Consider the following 14,019-nt stretch of genomic DNA (forward strand, 5'->3'; position numbering starts at 1 on the left):
AGAGGAAATGACAAACAGAATTACTTGGAGACTCGACCCTAACATTAGTGCAGCAGGTACAGTGACACCAGGGTCCAAGGATGTGATGGGCCTTTTGCACCCAAATTATGTCACACAGCTCTACCTATGGACCTCAGTCCTGGCCTGCAGCAACCACCCCCACACACAGCTCTACCGATGCACCTCAGTCCTGGCCTGCAGCACTCTATCTATCTATCGCCCCTCACTCTATCTATCTATCGCCCCATACTCTATCTATCTATCGCCCCTCACTCTATCTATCTATCGCCCCTCACTCTATCGCCCTCACTCTATCTATCGCCCCTCACTCTATTTATCTATCGCCCTCACTCTGTCTGTCGCCCCTCACTCTATCTATCGCTCTCACTCTATCACCCTCACTCTATCTATGACCCTCACTCTATCTATCTATCGCCCTCACTTATCTATCGCCCTCTCTCTATCGCCATCACTCTATGTATCGATTGCCCTCACTCTATCTATCTGTCTATATGTATATCGCCCTCACTCGATCTATCTATCTATCCCCCTCACTCGATCTATCTATCTATCACCCTCACTCGATCTATCTATCTATCACCCTCACTCGATCTATCTATCTATCACCCTCACTCGATCTATCTATCTATCACCCTCACTCGATCTATCTATCACCCTCACTCGATCTATCTATCTATCACCCTCACTCGATCTATCTATCACCCTCACTCGATCTATCTATCTATCACCCTCACTCGATCTATCTATCACCCTCACTCGATCTATCTATCACCCTCACTCGATCTATCTATCACCCTCACTCGATCTATCTATCGCCCTCACTCGATCTATCTTTCGCCCTCACTCGATCTATCTATCGCATCACTCAGCACCACCAGAGCATCACTCAGGGGCACCACAACATCACTTTTATTGATCTGCTTTAAAAACAACACATAAATAAAAGGCATTTTCATTTACAATGCCAATAGCTCTAACTCTCGTAAATATGAGATCTATTGCATTGCAAATGCTTGTTAATACATCCAGTCTTCTTCAGCCTCGCCTCTTCTCCCTTTCTATGCTTCTCATACCCTTTCCGTTCATCTCCCAATTTTGCTTACTTCATCTACTTGACTGCTGTGACAAACCCCAGCAAAATCGACACAATGGTTATCATCGATGGTTTTGGGAAATCCTGCAATATATTTCTACATAATGTAAATCATTTGTATATTTTTTATAAAGTGTTTGTTTTTTATTTCGTATGGTTAATAAATATGCATTTTTGGTTGGGCTTTGGCAGCGCGCAAGCGTTGCTGCAAGCAAGACCTTCTGTAATCTGCTTTATTCCTGGCTACAATTGGTTTATTCCAGCGTTTAACTTCTTTGCTGACTCCTGTCTTGTGTTCACAGTCAATGCCTCACCTCCTTTCCTCTTTATATCCAGCCCGTGTTAAATAAGGGAAACAAAAGAATAACAGTAGTTTTTCCACTCTCTGTGGATCAGATAAATCAGATAAGTAACTGTCCTCCTAACCATATATAACATCATCATCCTACCATATATCTGACAGATGAGGATTCTGTGGTTAAATATATCTTTCTTCTCTCATTGTATTCTGTACAGGATGAGAGGCTGAAGAAACTCTGGCGTGAAGAAACAGAGCTAAACAAGCAGGTACCTCCAGCGAGTGAACATGGATGCGGACAGGAACTCGGAAGAAGAGATCAACGACCTGTAAAAGGAAGACCCGCGTGAAGGAGCCGTAACATGTCAGAGACGTCCAATCAAGGTACCATGAATTCCCGACTGCGGGACAACAGGAACCAAGGGGGTAAGTTGACAACACAAAGGGAGTGCGGGAAATGCTAAGCAGATCTGTGACTGAACGTGAACCACGTTCTTGTCACTGACTGACCAATTTATCCACACTTGACTCCACCCAGCTCCCTGTCTGCAATAGGAGCTGGCTTGACTGACAATGCCTGCACCCTGCTCTCCTTGAGCCTTGTTCTGTCTAATGCTGGGTGTTTAGGGCCTTGGTTTTTGTGAACCAGCTTTTGCGTCATAGATTATGGTCATCTTAAGTATTACCTGTTTTAGATGTTGAAAGGAGGATGTAGAATGGCTCCTTGTTCAACGAATTTGAAATGCTTTGATAGTTATGGAACAGAGAGATCACTGGTATCCTGGAAAAGCTATCAATCTGCCCTGATAGTATTTCCAGAGGCATATTTGTTTGAATGAGTGTTGAAGGGGCTTGGTGCCACAGCCATGCAACTGTAAAGGGACAACATTGAATCAGTCAACTGTTAAATGCCAAACTTGTCACTTCCCCAAGCTGGAAAAGAACACATAGGATATCTCTCTCCTGTCTGGATGTCTTGGACGTCTATTTCTGACCTGCACCATCACTTGGCTATGTGAAAGCCACTGCAACCGTGGTTGTGCATTGAGATTCAGTCTTACAAAAATGTTTGAACCCTTGCAGCGATATTACCTTTTTTATGCTACCTTAGCAAAAATAATAAAGTATGTCCATGTGCTAATCTATAGTGAACTCCTAGTTTTTCCAGGTTTTTCTCAGCCAGTAAGACTAAGCAACTTACAACCTGAAAAAAGAAATGGCAACTGGTGACCTGACATTATATATCCATTGTCCATGGTCTGGAACACAGAGCTGTGCCCTGTTCCTTACGATCATGAGTCCATTAAGTTATGTGGTGAGTGCCCCATTCCGCATGGCGGTGAACAATGCCATGGGGCAAACTTGCCTTGTTTTGCTCTTACTAAGCATGGCCTCATGGCTCTGTTTGCACTTGTCAACTGGTATTGGAGGATTCTGTTGCCCAAGCATAACCACACTCATCCACTACTGGCACTATTTCCACTCTGATTGATTTAGGACTATGAAAATGCATGAATATACATACAGTGTTAAAATGTATGTTTGCATATGTGGTCCTTGTTCATATTATTGTACACGGGCTCCTTCACACTTAACAGCCATCTGCAAAAGAGCAATGGGGGAGGAGTTGTAACTCATTGAGAATTTGCGCAACAAATTACATGCAAATCTGGCGCTTAGCCTTGAGTTGGGATTTAATTTCAGCTCTCCCAATAATTTGATCAGTTGCCCATTTCCTAGCATTAGGTTGTAAGCGACTATTTGGATTTCTGGTCAGTATGGTAATTTTTTAGACTGCTTTCCAAATAAGAATACTGTAATAAGTAGAGTTCCGGCTCTACATGGCTGCCTCCATGATGGTTTTGTAAATTAAATCTGGTATTGATTGCTTTCTGTTTGCAGATGAAGCGTGACAGCGTCTGGTGAACAGCGTCAGTTTCTTCACTTGGACAGGTGAGTCTTCTTTCTTTACCTCCTTCCCACCTCTTCATCAATGCCTTGCTCTCACCATTACCTCTTTGACCAAGTAACTGTAATGTTAAACTTAGGAACCCTTGAAACCATATCTCATCGGGCACACTATATGAAATAAAAGGATTGGAACATTTTATTGGCAGCCCTGTCCTATTAAAAACCTAAAATAGTGGTGTTAACATGATACTTATGTATTTTAATTTCTTTTTCCTCCAGACTCTATGAAGTCTATGTGCAGGGATGAAGGCTGGCCATCACTGGACAACAGAACTATGAGAAGGAAGCTGGCTATAATGATTTGCAATACTGGAAGAGGACTAAAGAAAACTCCGAATCTAAAAACAAAAATTGAAGTTGCTGGCTTTCATTAAGCCTTTTTGTTCTTTTTTGTATTATTCTGGCATTTTTCCCCTCTTGAACAGTGTCCTGGACTTTCTCTATGTTCTCTTGTTCAGTATCCTGGCTCCTATGAGGCCAAAGGTGTGTTTTAGATCAATAAAATTACATCTTAACACATCCCCTTTGATGCTTTTTCATTTAACCATTACTTTTTTCAGTCTTTTGCCACTGGTCACCACATTAAACAGCTTCAGCTATGCTCTGTACCTCAAAGTAAGGCAAGTCCCAGTGAGTCAGGAGTATGGGAGTAGCTGCACAAGTTGTTAATCTTATCTGAATGCAAAATATAACATTGTTGAAGCCACAACTATTGTATGCATATGGTCTTGCTACAGCACAAAGCTAGCCAGAAGGAATCTTTCTAAGATTTATTTTGTACAGTGCACCCATCTCACAGTAGAGTTTAAAAAATAATCTTTCCAGAGTAGGAGAATATTGATGTTATAATTGGGACCAGATTTATGGAAGTATTGTTTTTGGTTTGCTTAAGCTTTATAATGCGGACTTGACACACAATCTTTTCAGGATTTATAAACCAGAGAAAATTGGTATTTGTTACAACACTCATCCACATGGGAAAAGTTTTCAGGTTTTTCTAGGCATAGTATTTTTTGTACTGCAAGGGGGCCCTTCCAGTAAAAAACCTAAGCTAGACACCTTTGCACCATAGTGCAAACACATGTGCATGGTGCTCGACTGCCTAATGGTGCAGTGGTGCAAGGGAGAGGGGTAGACATGGCACTTTCCTGCTCTCTCCCTGTGATGCAACGCAGCAAATTTGGGTGTTGTGCTGCGTTAAGTGACACTTTTGTAAATCTAGGCCTTACTTTAGAACTCCAGGCATTGCAAATAATTCATGGTATTGTATAAAGAGGGCATATTGCATCCAAGAGGCCTGTTTTTGACAGGAAGGTTCATTGAGGAGGTGATCCTCTAAATATTTCCCTACCACCAAATCCATATTCCTAAACTAATAGTGGGACCCTGCAAGGGAATACTGGCAGTCGGCTAATGTGCTTGTAACATGGAATTTTTAAGGTGTAATCCAGCCCGTAATGATGTATTAGGGATCCACAGCCACTCTAAGTTATTCATTAAATCACCTGGGAGCTATCTACACTTGGCCTGCCGTTGGTATAAAAACCTGCAAGAGTTTTTCATAGCCATCTTAAAGCCCTTATGTAGTCATTGTCTAGTAATCCACGCTCATTCTGTAGTTGTCCTAATATAATCCTAAAGAATCTATGCTCATTTTTGAGTTATCATTACATTTTATCCTTGAGTAATCCACATTCATCCTGAAATTATCATGGGGTAATTCCAGAGTAATCCACTTCCATCCTAAAGCGGTAATAGGATCATCCAGGAATAATCCACAATCATCCTTAAATTGTCTGGGGCCCATCCTGGAGTAATTCACACTCATCCTAAAGTTGTCAATTAGTATTCGTGGAGTTGTAAAAGGTAATCACTCCCTGCCAGTGGAAGTCATCAGAACACCATCCTAGGATAGTTTTTGTGATTACAGTAAGAGAGTCATCAGAACACCATCCTAGAATAGTTTTTGTGATTACAGTAAGAGTCATCACGTTTACATTTTTTCCCCTGTGGGCAGACTTCAGGATGGTTTGGGATGACGTCCCCAGATAATTGCAGGAGAAGTCATCCAATGACTTCAGAATCACTCCAGGATGATCTTCCTTTTTGACCAGGGGTATTAAGTTTTCCAATCTCATGTTAACATGGGCCAGACTTTCGGCCCAGCTTTCAGCTCCTTGTGTGTGCTCAAAGACCATTGATTATTTCTGTGGCAGCACAAGCAGCCAGTCAGGGAGAAATCAGGCGGCTTGGCACATCGACTGGTAGCCGGGGGCAGTCGGATCCCAGAAGGCTTCTGGAGGGAAGAGGCGCCATCTTTAGAGCAGCATTTCCTATCTGAAGGTCAGCTGCAGCAGATAGTGGGCCTAGGTTGGTCCATTGGCGTAACGAAACTTGAGGGCCCCCCTGCAAGGTACATCGAGGGCTCCCCCCCCCCCCCCGGACTCACTCAGTAGCTCTCAGGCCTGGGTACTGTGCTGAGAGGGCCCCCCTTGAGCTCGGGGGCTCCCCCGCACTGCAGGGGCTGCAGGGGGCCTTTGTTACGCCACTGAGTAGGTCACATCCGTTTTAACCTCTTCCGTGCTCGTGACGGAACCACTCCGTCACGAGCCACGGACGCGCTGTGCTGGTGACGGAGTGGTTCCGTCACGGCACGGCCGCCCCGCCCACGCTACAGGAATTCCGTGCCTGCGCGGACGTTCTATTGAGCGGGCGGGGCCGTGACGGAACCACTCCGTCACAAGCACAGCGCGCCCGTGGCTCGTGACGGAGTGGTTCCATCACGAGCATGGCGGCGCCGCGTGGACCCCCCTCCCCCCCAGCGCCGCGGCGGAATTACCACCGCGGCCAAGGGGTTAAAAGCCATTCTCCCTTAGTAGTTGCCAGGGGCGCAACTAGACCAGACCTCTGGAGGTTGCTGGCGCACAGAGCAATAGAGGCGAAGCGAATACGTCAGACAAATGGGAGAGGACTGATCCTCAGAGCACAATGCAACAAAATAGAAACAAACTGTGTATTTTACACATATTGGACAAATCCCAATAGTATTAGAACAAACATGATTGTGTGGACTTGACATTTATAGACTACTTGCACAGAACTTTAAAGGAAGGGTTGAGAGAAAGTACGTAACAAGCAGGTTGAACTGATGTCAGCACAAAGCACATCACGTTTCTGAAAAGTTATTTCAAACTGTTGGTCCTTTTTACCGATTTTCAGACAATTCCTTCCTGGCAGGATAAAGTGCTTGTTACGTATTTATTATTGCATGTATAGAAAGGTGCTCTTCCCCGATTGTTAGCCAAAGGTATATTTACAGTCTGCTCTTCAAGATGTTGCAACATATGCTTGTTAGAAGTTGCACTCATGCACAGGTCTAAAAAAACTGAGCTTAGTGGGCAAACACACCTGGCTGGTGTGCATGACTAGCAAGTGACAGGTGTTATTCCTGATTCATCGTTCATTCCTCCTGTAATACACAGAATACTGCTCAGTTGGCAATATTATAACATGTTATTTACTCTGTCATGAATCTGCACTATCTTAAACATAACATAATTGTTGTTAGTTTCCCACATTGAGCAGTTCTCATGTGCAATGCATGATTGAACTTCATCCATCCACTAAGCCACCAAGCTGGGGCTTTGTCCTGTGTCTGCGTCACTCCAACAAGAATAAAAAGTGTGTCTTATAATAACCTGCATTAGACTTACAGCACATACAGTATCAAAACCACTAAATTAGTGGTAAATCTTGAATGGACAATGTGCTTGATAAAATGTGTAGTTTTTAACTAAGTTCTTTAGAACGCCTTCTGGGAAAATAACTACAGTCTCTGTTGAAGGTGGTTCTTAAATGTCTTTTAATAATTACAGGAAAATGTGTGATGTACACATTGAAACGTTGGAACGTGTTGCAGACAAAGTAGTGTGTTTTCCTTGTGTAATGCTTTTGTATTGGTAACCTATTATGCTCAGAGTTATGCTGCATTTGACCGCAGTTAGGGTTCACAAGTACTTTGCTGCCGAACTACACTAATTAGAAAGCCACAACACAGTGATGCAATAGCTTTATAAGGACAGTGCTGCTGTTGCAATGTACTGCCTCTCTGTAGATACCCTTTTAGCAAATTCTACATCTGTTTGCACTATGGGAAGCTGATCGTAGTGGTTCTTGCTTTAGGCAGCAGAGGTGTGCTTTAGGTTACACATACAGTTTATTTACAGCATTCACATAGCCAAGCTTTCTCTCAGTATATCCAGAGTTTCTGCTCCAAACACCTGAGCTATCCCTCATGGGGCAATGCTTCTTCACCAAAAGACAAGAACCACAAAACACTATTCCTGCTTCATTTATTTCAAACTTGTCACCAGCCCTGTACTTAGCTACTGTAGGCAGCCACTGAACCCAATGACAACCTTTGCATGCCGCACATCACCACAAAGGACAGCAGCACAGAAAGAGCATTCATCGGCGCTACAGATGACATACGTATGACCCTGGACAGAGAAGGTATGACGGGCGTCATTTTCCTGGACCTCCCTGCAGCATTTGACACTGTTTGCCATACCATCCATGCAGGAAACTGGCATCCAAGGACCTGCTCTCCACTAAATCTGCTCCTTCCTGACAGGCAGAACATTACTTGTCAGCTTGGCCCCATACATCGGAAACTTACAAACTTCTCTGTGGAGTGCCACAAGGCTTGTCCCTCAGCCCCATCCTCTTCATTGTTTTCATGCTCTCTCTAGCCAGGGTCCACCACAACCACAAAATCAACATCCTCTCCTATGCCAATGACATGGAGATCAAAAGCTCCCTCTCAGACAAAAACCATAATGCATAAAAACAGTTCACAGACTGCATGACCAAAGTCGTTAACTGAATGAAGACAATTATCTCAAGCTAAACACCGACAAGACAGAAGTAGTGATTTTCAGCAAGAACACCTTACCATTGGACTCCATGTGGTGGCCAGCCAACCTTAGACCCACACAAGGGACCTCTGGATCATCATTGACATAAAACTGGACATGACTGCACAAATCGTCATCAACACTGCATCCTACTGCCAAGCTATCGTTGTGTTGAGGGGACTCACTTTCCCAGGCTGCGACTGCCCCAAGGAGGAGGGGCCAACATTGGTTCCAGCGCTTTTGAGCACCCGTCATCTCTTGCGACGTGGGACGACCTGCAGACTACTGCTGTGTTGTGTTAGAGGGATTCACTGTCCCAGGCTGCCACTGCTCCAAGGAGGAGAGGCCAACATTTTTCCAGCACTTTTAAGTGCTGTCATCTCCTGTGAGGAGAGGTGCGCCTGGGCCATGGGCAGGCCTGTCCTGAACCAATTGGCGACAGGAGGAGGCGGGTTGGGGCCACCTCCCTCGGCTGTGGAACCTAAGTATCTGGCTTTGTTTCGGTTTCAGCTTGGCTCTCCCCTACAATAAAGGTACTTTTAATTTCCTATGTGATACTGCATCTCTGATGCTCTGTTTTGGAACTAACAGCCTCTAGCTACATGTCACAAAACAAGGGGACGAACATTAAATAGTGGTGAGGCTGGTGACGTTGGTCGCAACCTGCCCTTTGGGGTGAATAGCTCCTAGGATTATCTCAGAGTATCTTGGGACATATCTGACATATCTGAAACACAGGGTGACCCTCTCGCCAAGCGAATACCCTCTGGCTCCGTAAGTACCAATGCTGTGGATAGGGAGGTTTTATTAACAGAATGTGAAGTAATTACCCATTGCCCTTCTCCCTTCGCCAATTCTGCCACTCTCCACCCAGCATCATTAGAGATTTCTCCTACTCCTCCTCCTGCAAAGAAAGTCACTAAATGAATTCCACAGATCTTTAGTAAACCCCATAGGAGCAGTGGGAAAGGCATAGGAGATAGGATTATGGTGCAACCAGCTTGCACTCTCGAGCAACATCCTGACCCCGTGTTGTAGACCAGATAGATCAAGTTGAATGTCACAATAGATATGCTACACTTTCAATGGTAGACATTACAGAAGAGGGGTGTGCAAATTTGGGTTTGGACACTATAAGCAATGAAGGACTGTCCCTATTCCATGGCCAAAGGACATTATTGAGTGTCTTAGGGAGGAGGTAGTAGCATTAAGAAAGGCAGTTGGTGATTTGGAGAGGAGGGCGAGCAATGAATGGGCCCAGAAAGCAACAATCCAGGTAAAAGTGCTAGTAAAAGATCACAAGGACCCCTTACCAGTAAATGCTAGCGCAATGTTTTTTTGTGGTTCCATAATGTCAAACAACTACAATATAGCAGTCTCCAATAGTCAGCAGATCTACCCATTTTCCACCCAGCAATATAGTCAGATATTCCTTGGTCACATAGAAGGCCCCATTGACTACAGTGGTAGACCAGTTGTATATTGAGGACCACACCAGGGCACAGGAATGGGGGAGATCCCAATAGAGGAGAGGTGGTGCTCGACGAAGGACATTCCCCTACCCCTAGTTTCCCTTGACCCTTTACAATGGGGTTGGTAAAAGATGGTTTCTATACCAGAACTCATGTTCAGAGGGATGAAGCTGCAATCTATCTTGTACAAGTTCCAAAACTCCCTAGTGGCAAACAAGAGGATCCTGATTCGCTACAAAATAAGGTAATCCATTGGCTTAAGGATACACAACATTGATACTCTATTATAAGGGAAGACATCAAGCAGGTGGAAAGGATAACTCCACGAGGGGCATCAAATGATGCAGTGAAAGTCTGTTTTTTCCACAGAGCCAGAGTAGATGGCCTGATGGCGATTGACTCTAGTACTATCCCATCTGCTAACACGTCCATTATTATTACATATAGATTGGTTTTGGATGAGTGCCCTTGACCAAGCGGTCCTGCTCGGAAAGGTGGGGAAACAGAGAAAAGGGGCACAGTCAGTGACCAGGGATGACTTTAGGAAGGTGGATTGCCATGTTTATAGGGTGACAAAATGACTCCTCGCCCTGTCCAAGGGGAATTATTATCTAGGTGACTTCCATTACTTTGGTTTCATGCTAAATATCAGGCTGTTTGAGCCCCCAAAACTCCTGGTTTGGTAGGCTTAGTAGGTGATGTTGATAGTAGTGTTACCCAATGAGGAGGAAGGGGGCGCAATTTTGGAGTATAGCTCAGAACCAAACTCTATTGTTGTACCACATAAGCAGCTAACCATCCTGGTATGGAACATTGCAGGGATCGCTAGGATGCTTATAGATCCCGAATGGGGTAAATTTATGGATTCTCAAAATTTCATCTTATTTCAAGAAACCTGGAGCATGACTACCCCTATAGGTGTGGGTATTTGTCTTATGGTATTAATGCAACCAGGAAAGGGAGACCCTCGGTTGGCTTAGTGATTTGGGTGAAAATTGCACTTCAGTGCAAAATTAAAATAGTTTCTCTTGATTGCTTGGATATTCTGTCAATAGATCTTGCTCTACACACAGGGCTAAAAATCAGAATTTTTAATGTATACAATAGGGCACAGAGGAAACTATTACCATAGGAACTTTAGACTATGCCCTTACTGAATGCACAGGATACAAACATCTATTGGTAGCTGGGGATTTTAATTGTATATTTGAGCCCTTGCCTCCAAACCATTTGAATTGACTGAGGAGTTGGAAAACTTTTGATAAATGCCTCAGCTAGAACTCCCAACTGTTAGATGGACAAAGAGAGGAGGACAAGTGTTGGCCCTTATGCTACCGCATGACCTGAGGGCCACAAATGGCAGGACTAAATCAGATCAAATGTTGGAATGACCTTCAAAAGACCAGTCCATGCTAGTAGAATTGATTATTGCCTAGATGACGTTAGTCTGTGGCCCACTGTGTCTGGCATGAAAGTAGTAAAAAGATCTGACAGTGACCAAAATGCTTTGAGCCTTTCATTAATCAATGATGGAGAGTGCGAACCTAATATCAGGGGTAGGAGTGACCTAGGCAAGCTATCCCATAGCAATAATCTGAGAACGATTAGACAGGATTGGGTGGAACAAAATCCTGGGGCTCTGTAAGCTGTTAAGTGTAAAGTGTGTAACAAGGTGTTTGTGTTGTCCAAACCCACCAGAGTGTATATAATAGAGAAGTTGGGTAATCAGCACAAGATAATCTATATGCAGATTAGGGAAACATTGGGTCAAACAAAAAAAAAGGAGGAAATGTCTTGTTAATCAAGGAGCGAAACACATGGCTGACTAACACAACCAACTAACACTGACTAACACTATGGCTGACTAACACAACCAGGAATGCAGGAAGGCTAAGGGAGAGCTCCTACAGGCAGTGAAATCTAAGTTCCGCCCGGATACGGTAGAACCTAGAACCAGATATAGGAAGGCATTAGATCATGCCAAGAAACAGTGGGAAGGTGCATAGTGTCCTGGTCACCAAGGACAATAAGTTCTTTTGGAAGAAAGCCTCCCTTTGCCTGAATGGACCTAAGTCTTCCTTAGAGTTTACTGTACAGCCGGAAGAATGGGTATCTTTAGGGGCCTTTTTTCTCTTGTCAGTAAGGAGAACGTAGCCCTGCAGTTAATTGGTTCACTTGGCACTGTTGAATGTTGAAGTGGTTGAATTTTCATTATCAGAAACTCAGGTAGCTATTAGTTCCTACACCCAGCCAGAGCTCCTGGCCCAGATCGAATTCCCAATGATTTAACCACTGAAGAAATAGAAATCTGGGGTTCTTATATCAATATGTTTTCCAATGCCATCCTCTCAGGCATGGAAATCATCCCCTCGTGAAACTTAACTGACATTATGCCAATCTTTAAGAAAAGGTATAGGGCCAATACGGGAAGATATAGACCCATTAGCTTAATCGACTCTGTGTAGAATTTCTTTTGCAAGCAGCTATTGGCCTGTATCTAGGATTGGATCTCGGAAGAAATTATTATGCCTAACTTCCATATGAGTTTTCGTGCCAATGTCAGTGCCATGGATCAGGTTTTTTGTTTCCTTTGTATTTACCGGAAAGAAGTTCTCATTAAAGGGGGGAAGTTGTACGTAGCCTTTGTGGATCTACGTACGGCTTTTGATCTAGTCCCCGATGTAAACTTTGGAAGGTGGTGGCAGAGATAGTTATCTCTCCAAATTTATTGGATATTCTTATCCTGCTACACTCAGCAAACAAAGCTCAAACTAGGTGGGGACAGGAGGGACAACTATCTCAGCCCTTTTTGATAAATCGCAGAGTTAGGCAGGGGTGCGTTTTAGCACCCACCCTGTTTACACTATTTAATAGTGGAGTAGTGGATTTTCTTCACAGAGATCGATGTGAAAGTGGAAGAGATTAGTGCTCCTGTCCTTTTCTTTGCCGACGAAATGCTATTAATATGAAAGTCTCCCCAAGGGCTACAACAGTTATTAAAATATTTTTTTTTAATTGTGATGAGCGTGGTCAGGAGCTCAATGATTTAAAAACAAAATATATGGTATTTTCTAAGGACACCACAAAGACACCCAAGAGATGTATGTATGTTGAGGATAACACAATTGAATTGGTCCTTGCATTTGATTATTTAGGGATCCGGTTAACCCCTAATTTGTGTTGGACCCCCCCCGTATGGAGAAAGCACATTTGCCCCAAAGTCGCAGACTGACCATATAACTAAGATCCATAGAAGTACAGTGTCTAAAGAAGTGGCTCCAGCACTAGAAATGTATAACAAAAAAGCCTTATGAGCCGCTATTTATGGTGCAGAAATTTGGGGGAGTGGGAATAATGATTGTCTCTCTGTGACTTCACATCATTTTTATAAAATCACTACTCAACCTACCAGTTAGCACTCCATTGATCCCTATCTTCCTTGACTTGGCCCAAAGAAAAAATGCCCACAAATGGATTGTAAGCACTTCTTTTTCGCACACCGCCTCTGGACGACTGAGGATCTTGCCCCCAATCGAGTGGTCGTCAGGGTCCATATGATACAACCCAGCATAAGTAGAACTCCCTGTTTTTTTTCTCTTAGGAAACTGTTGGGTAAATTGGGGCTGGGGGAATATTGGATACATTCAGAGGAGTTGAACCCGATTTCAAAAAGTAGGATAAACGCCATTTATTGAGAATTCATCCTGGTGAAGGATGCATTAAATCCCATGTGCTCACTCACTTGAGAGTTTGTAGATTTTAAAACGTTCCAGCTCTTTGAGAATACTATTGATAACATCATTCCCCTACTTGCAAGGAAATTGTTACTCCAATTTAGATATAAGATTCTTCCCACTAAATTGTTGTGCAGCAAGTGGTTTTGCAATGCACTCTTTAGATGCTTTATGCTCGGCTTCCAAAGTAAGCCCTGAATTCTTAGTCCATTTGCTACTTTTTTTGCCCGTACTATTAGAATTTAAGGGCAAAGTCGAGTATCCCCCTGTACAGGCTTAATGGAGCTGGACATTATCTAGAGGTGCTTAGAATCCTTAGCACTGATACTAGCGGAGTAGTGGTTTTTGGCCTAGCTAGATTCTTGCTGGCTTTATGGATTAGACGATCAAGGTGCCTGGTGTAATATATCTAGATTCTAATAATATATATTTCATATTAATTATATGTATTTTTAAATGGTTTTAATGTTCAGATGGTAGTTTTGTGTCCTTTTAATAGACTGCTATATTGTTT

General features: G+C 43.5%; 1 long non-coding RNA gene across 1 annotated transcript; it reads left to right on the forward strand.

Annotated features, from left to right (window-relative positions):
- The first annotated feature begins 1,642 nt into the window (after window positions 1–1,642).
- Window positions 1,643–3,892, forward strand: LOC144824935 (uncharacterized). The gene is made up of 3 exons (XR_013609190.1): window positions 1,643–1,838; window positions 3,315–3,365; window positions 3,603–3,892. It is a non-coding gene; the product is annotated as an uncharacterized LOC144824935 (long non-coding RNA).
- The last annotated feature ends 10,127 nt before the right edge of the window (window positions 3,893–14,019 follow it).

Source organism: Lissotriton helveticus, chromosome 3_1 (assembly GCF_964261635.1).
Source record: "Lissotriton helveticus chromosome 3_1, aLisHel1.1, whole genome shotgun sequence".
NCBI lineage: Eukaryota > Metazoa > Chordata > Amphibia > Caudata > Salamandridae > Lissotriton > Lissotriton helveticus.